The sequence below is a fragment of the Egretta garzetta genome, unplaced genomic scaffold (assembly GCF_000687185.1).
Source record: "Egretta garzetta isolate BGI_Z169 unplaced genomic scaffold, ASM68718v1 scaffold143, whole genome shotgun sequence".
NCBI classification, from domain to species: Eukaryota; Metazoa; Chordata; class Aves; order Pelecaniformes; family Ardeidae; genus Egretta; species Egretta garzetta.
The window spans coordinates 1,407,068-1,414,102 of record NW_009259310.1 but is presented as its reverse complement, the minus strand read 5'-3'; positions in this window follow the sequence as shown (position 1 = coordinate 1,414,102).

Sequence of the window (7,035 nt, the reverse complement as noted above, 5' to 3'; positions counted from 1 at the left end):
CCAGAAGAAAGCTAACGCCACAAACAAAATGCATTCTGGCTAGAAGTTCACGAGTCTTGTGCATAAAAACCTGGGGACAATTTATGCAGTTACTCAGTAAGCTCACTGGATTCTCTTTTTATGGTCTACAGAAGGGGCCTGGAAGCTTTGATCAGAGTTGCTTTTCTCAGCAAGCTGCCCTGCAGTAGAGCTGGAGTGTTACGAATTCCTTTGTATATGTAATTAAAAGCTGTCTTCTATCTTGGTATCACACTGTGGTTAATGTTTCATTTAGAGAAATGGGTTGACTTTAACAGGCTGGGAAGGTTGGTGATTCTTCTGGTGGCTGATGCAGGGGCAGTCGGGTCTTGTGGGCTCCTCTTTGCCTCCTCACCCTGATTTGGAGAGTAGGATTAGCAATGCCAGAAGATCTTGGTTTGGTCTGGTTCCATGTGTTACTACACTAGGTAAGTTGTCACAGCCTGTGGCAGGGAGGCTGTCCCAGTGGTGGACACCTCTTGTTGGGTCCACCAACATGCCCCATCGCTGGCTGGTCAAAGACATTTCTGCAGTCCAGGGTTTGCTTTCCTGCTTTTCACGCAGCCACCAACAAAATCTGAATTTCAACAGATTTGGAAGGAAATTAGCAATGTTTCAAGCGGCTGCAGCGTGCGCTCTTCAGTTGCATTCCCGGGGTGCTGTGGTTGCACGGGCAGTGCCTTGCCAACAGACCGAGTTTCCATGTCAGCGAGCGCCGGATGCCTGGTGTCACATCTTGACTGGAGGGTGGAATTCGCCTTGTTGGGAATGTGACCAGATCTATTGTTCGTAGATTATGCCTTGTGCCTTAAAACATTACAACATTTACGCAGAGCATTGCAGACTCGCAGCCTTGCCTGCGTGTGTTTAGCTTGGGGTTGCCAACTCCATCTGCTTGAATGAGGTGTCCGGCTGTGCGCGGCGTTGATGCCGCTCTCTGCACGGCCCACGCTCTGTGTCCTCGTCCCAGAGAGGCTCTTGAGCCTCCTGGTCGCTGTTCCCATGCACAGCCCTTCCTTTCTTTGCAGGCAGTGAAACGGCAAGGTCCTGCCTTGGCATAAATGAGCTGGTGGGGTGGGAGAGCGGCAGCAGCATCCTGGATTTGCACCTTGGAGCTTGGGTGTAACCAGCAGATAAGTAGTTAGCCGATTTCGTGATGGCAGCAGGATGGTTTAAGCTGTTATGTTTCTAATGGAGTGGAGAAATGTCCTAAATATCGAATACTTAAGTTTTCAAATGGGATTTGAGAGGTTTCATATTGAATGTTATTAGTCCAGATAAGGAGTTACAGTCTTATGAGTGAAAGAGCTCCTCGTACAGAGAAGGAGCTTAGCATTGATATTGGGCAAGTTCCAACAGGTCCAGAGTGGATGTTTTCCATGTGACCATGCTGTTTTAATATTAAACCCCTTTATTTTCACCTGCATTAAGTGTTAATGAGAGCAGGGTGTCTTTGGGGCTGGATGGGAAATAAAGCAAGGCAAGAGCGCTCCGCATCTGTCGTCGTGCTCTGCTTTGCTCTTTTCCTCAAATCTGATATCCTTCAACTTCATATTTCATTTGACCAAATTATGATCAGAGGAAAATGGTAATTTGATTCAAGGGGAGAAAAGTTAAATTAAAGTCAAAACCCAATATGTGGGAGATATTTGTGCAAAAGTAATGTAGATCTTGAGGAAAAGCTTTTGTAAATCAGCAGATGTAATCGGCGGCAAAGGAAGTTGTGTGTTGTACTGGAAAAGAAAAGGAGGGCTACGGAGTCCTGGAGCCATCGGCCCAGACAAAGAAGAGATGAAAGCAAGAGATCCTGATGGAGAGAGTGGTTTGCTAATGAGATGTGGTTGCCGCACCAAGCCTCGCTTGTGCTGGAGCTGGCATCGCTGCTGTTTTCAAATCACAGCCTGCTTTGGAGAGGAAAGTGAACATATTGCTTGTGAGCGTGCCTGCAGCACAGGACCTGCTCTCGTTCCAACTTCTCTGAGTGTGTTTATGTGGTGCAAACTCAACATTCGGTAACTTGCTTGGATGGAGGAAGAGAAGACCTTGTGGTTAGCGTTCAGATGTGAGAGGATGTGGAAGTACCCAGCCTCAAGTCCGGGTGTCTTATGTAGCTTGTTAGACCCTGATTGCATTGTAGGAAAATCAGAAATACGTCCTATGAGTAGTGAAAACTTGAAATTTTGGAAGACCTGGTCTTGAATTCCTTGTTTGCCCAGCAGTGATCCCGGGGTTAGCTGGCCAGCTATCAAACTGATGGTGCCAGTCATCACATGAGTTCCTCCAAGAGCAGAGTGACCAGGAGGTGATGGTTTTCACTTGACACAGGGGCTTAGATTGGAACAAGAGCAAACCAGAAGAGGTGACTTAGTTATCGAGTGCAGAAGTTAAGCTGTGGGGAAGAAGTGGTAGGGCTTGTTGGATTGTTTGGCTTGGATGTGTAGCAGTGCTGGACTCTTTAATATCAACCCTTCTAGCTCATGACATGGAAAAGGAAAAAATGTGTACAAACCCTAGAGAAAGTTTCAGATGTTGTGACCTGCCTTTGTTCCTCTTTGTGGAAGGTAGTTTAGGTAGAAAACTTCAAAATGAGATTAAGTCTGTTGTCTAGGATGCGTGAGAGCTTCTTTGCTTGATTCTGTAGCCTCCTGGAAAGTACATCCTTGGTATTTGCTGTGGGATTATGAAGGCAGAGATGTGCTGCGAAGGGGCACCTTCTGTCCACCATCAGCTGGCTGTGGGAGGGTCTCATCCAGTATACCAAGATGGTTTTCTTGTGTAGGTCTAGCAGAGAACTTCGAGGCTGTTTTTACTGTGGTGCACTGAGGCTGGAAAGGTTTATTCCTGTTCATAGATGGACAGTGGTGTCCAAGGAATTCTGTGAAGACCCTGTGTCTCGGAGTAGCCCAAATCTGTCCAAGTGGCACCGTGGCCATGTGCTGTGTCAGGTGCAGGCTGGGCTGCTGGCTTGAGGTTCAGGTTGGGCAGGGCATGTTTGCAGAGTCAGCAGAGGACGGATATGTATTTCCATAGTGCAGATTTGCTATAAACACCTTTCTCAAACCATGTGAAGACTGAGCTCTGGGGTCATTTCGTTAAGACCCAGATCACCCCCAAAGCTGTAGCTGCTTGCTGGTTGGGGTCAGATCCCACCAGTGTGTTCAGATGGAGGATGGATTTCCATGGCTCTTTCTGCTGTTTAAATGTCTGCAGTTGCTACCTGTGACAATGGAAGTTGGGCTGAGAACCCTAGAGTCCAAGTGGTGTTTCAGCCTTGGAAGTTGTGCCAGTGGTATGAAGCAAAGGAAGAAGCAGGCTAACAGTCTCTGTGTTTTCCAAAGGGCTGAAGGACAGGGATGCTCGAGGACTCTGTTAGCACTGTGCTGCCATGGCGTGAGGGCTCTCAGGGCGGGCATGGGCAGGAGAAGGGAGATGTTCATGGAGGAGGTGGCAGAAAACTTAAGGGTGAGACAGATATGCAATGTTGCTAGAAGTGTGGTGAAGTAATTAATATTTTTGGGGTCAGCTGTGCCAATGGAACTCACTGATTTGCTCAATGTTCAAAAAGAATATAAAAATGAAATCTGTCTGCAGTACTGATAGCTCTGCTCTCTCCTCGCACGCTGCAGCTGGGAAGTGTCCTTCCCCTCAGCCCAAATGTAAAGGAAGGGAGAAGGAAGGAGATGGCCGAAAGGAGTCTGGTATATGTGGCTTTGGGGTCATGGCACAGGTGTGGGTGGCTGCAACAGCATCCCCTTGGGATGCAGGACAGTGCTGGGACTCATCGCTCTCAGGGGATCTTGCTCTGGGAAAACGCATCCCTGGGATGATGGTCCTGGCAGAGGAGAGGCACAGACCTGCCTGTAGGAGTAGTTCTGGTGGATGAGACCAAGATGTTGCCTCAGATGTCCTCCATGAATTATTCTGGTTTTGTTTTGTTGGTCAGAGATTTTCCAACAGTCCTGTCCTTCAACAACATTTAGTTCGAGGTCTTGCTGATTTTGATCTGTTCCACTTACTGGATTTGTAGTGAAATGTTACTCCTAAAAATAAGAAATTCTGTTCTTTCCATTTCTAGAGATTAATCCTTTTTCTTCACCAGTTCTTCCATGAAAGGATTGTTGGGAGCCTTTAAAGCTGGATAAATGTAATTTTCAGTAAAATTCTCACTCCAGTGAGCTTTCACTAGTTGACCTGTTCGTGTCAACCCGTACAAAAGCAAGCGGAAGACTTAACTACCCACAATCTTGTGCATTGCTCGGTGTGAGGTGCCCCACGTTGTAACAGCCATCAGCACTATGCTGTTGCGTTAGTAATTTCTGACCTCCAGCGAACAGCTGATGTGTCCTCTGGAGATCTTCCTGCCATGCTCCTGGCTACACTCTTGTGTCTTTTGGCATCCATCAGCAGGACCGTGGCTTTGGCCAGCACTTCAGCCTCGTTCTGTGTTTGGCTGCTGCTGCTGGAGCGGCGTAACGGCATGGTGTCAAGACTACCAGATCCAGCCCGTTGACTTGTTGGCTTGACATACCTTTGTGGCTGCCCACTGCGTTAATGTTCAGAAGCATCCAGGATTTCCTTTAAAAATAGCTATGCGCTTTTTATGAGGAGTATTTTCCAAGTGCAATCTGAAGCACTTTACGCTCTCTTTGAGTTTGCCGGCAGCATTACCAAATAACTTGAAGTGTGAACTCCCTTAGCCCTCGTTTGCTGGATGTTAATGACTCTGCTAGTCGTCCTGTGGAAGGGAGGAGTGGGTGGCAAGCAGGGCCTGAGGGGTGGGGAAGGGAGCCCGGCCAAGAGCATGCTGTTGCCAAAAGACGGGAGGTTCTGGTCCTCTGTCCATGCTCTTCTGCTGCCTGTCTCGTGGGCTAGTGTTTGCTGGAGCCTTCTGTGAGTTGATTTACGTCCCTAACCCAGGAACAGCACATTAAAAAAAAAAAAAAAAAAAAGCTATGGGGGGGAGTGAAAGGCAGGGCTTTCCGCCAGATTGGTGAGTAAATCGGCTTATGGAGGGGAACAGTGAGTGGGGAGCAAGCACAGGGAGAGGAGGAGGATGGGTGGGAGGAGAAAGGCACCGTTAGACCACTTCAGCTGCTCAAGGGCCCATCTCTGGTGTGGTGTAAGGGGCTGAGGATTGTGGCATTAAAAATGAAGAGAGGACTGAAGTCCAGCAATGGTGCAGATGTGAAGGGAGAAGTTTACTTCAGCAGCTTTCTCTGCAGCATGGTCAGCAGCTCATGTGGATGTCGTTGAACCTGCTGTAACGCAGCTGGGGGGGTTGCTGTGACCTGGGTGGGGATGTTGCTGCAGCGTTGTTCAGCAAAAGCCAATGTGTTGTGTTTTAATTACTCACTTCTCAGGCAGGCTCTGCTGTCCTTGGACTCGTCATCTCTCTGGGCGTGCTACTGCCAGTGCCTGCTGGTGTTTGGGATGGCTGCCCTGCCTGCAGCCCGTCCCAGCCACCATGGCCATGGTGCAGAGCAGAGGGCTCAGCTCCATTACTGCCATGTGCTTTAAAGGCATGGCATGGTTCAGGCTCGACACTGAATCTGGAGTTGTCACCCCTGTGTGGTCACGTCAGGGGTCCAACACTTTTCTGGCACAATTTGGTAGTGGTGGCTCTTTGGCTGGTGTTACATCGGCTCCTCAGCGTTGCTGGCTGAGGTCAGGTCTCATGGAGCTGAGCACCATAGAGTCACACAGTTTCTTGTCTGGTGACAAACGGTTGAAGAATAAACCGCTTGCCAGAGCCACGGACAGGTTTCTGAACCCTGGAGCAGTGCTGTATCCCTGGGGTCGTGCTGCTGCCCTGCTGTACCCCACCTCCACCAGATTCAGACCAGACCCTGTGCAAGTTCCTGTGATGCCACAGAGTCCTGGGACAAAAACACCTCCAAGCACCACAGTCACCCTTCCAGCTGCTGCTAGGCCTGTAACCATGCAAGTGGCCATTGGTGTCCTCGTTTTCCCAGAAGCTGGTGGATCTTACTCTTAAGATGAAGTCAAATGGAGAATTTTGTTTTAGCACATGCTATATAAAGATGTTTGTGTCTCAGTATCTTCCTGCTTCCTGTAGTCATTGATGTACCAGGTCTTGCCCTGAGCTCCTTTGCTGTCCCAAGGCAGACCTAGAAGACTCTGAGAAGACACGTGGAAACCCTCAGGCTCTCTCCTGTTGTCCTTTCCAGCCCTCTGCCCTCTCCAGAAGTCTTGCGGCCCTGCTGCACCCTTTGGACACTGGCTTTGAGCAGTTGCACTTGCTCGCAGAAGCGGTTCTTGAGCAGGTTCCTTCAGATGCACCAGCCAGTTTGGTTCACACAGAGCACAGCTTTTGGGTGTGGGGGTGAGAGCAGTGGCTTGCGCTGGGCAGCTCATCCCCGTGGGCAGGAGTCCAGCACCCCTGTCCTCTGGCAGTGGGTGCTCCTCCTGCAGGGCAACCACTTCTGGGCTGCCACCCACTAATTCGGAGCCTGTGGGACAAGGGACACCTTCATGTCCTGTGGTCTGACCTGTCCTCTCCCAAAGAACTGGGAAACGAGGTGTGCTCTGGGCAGCTCCAGCTCTGCTGCTGATGGTAGAGTATTTCTCTCTATTTCTCCCCAAATTTGCAATGACTTCCCAAGCTGTAGCTCGACAGGGTGTGTAAAAGGCTGGTAACAAGAAATGAGATGAAGGCAACCTTCTGTTCCTGACCTGGGAGGAGGCTGGTGTGCTGGAGCATGCTTTTGGTCAGCACCACACCTCAGGAGAAAGGGTAAAATCCCAGAATGGAGGAGATCTGGCAGTTTTCCTGAGGCGCTGTTCTTCTTTATGCGAAACCTCTTTATCAGGAGAGTCAATGGAGGGCAGCACCTAATTTCACCAGGGACCAAACTCATTTCTGAGCAAACTCTGCTCTGTTTGCCGGTGGATACCGCAGGGATGGACGTGAATGAACCAGCTGGATTTTTATGTTACGGTGAGAATTTATGATGGTGTTTTACTTAGCTTGGCTTCCCCTGTCAGTATGTGCCTTAC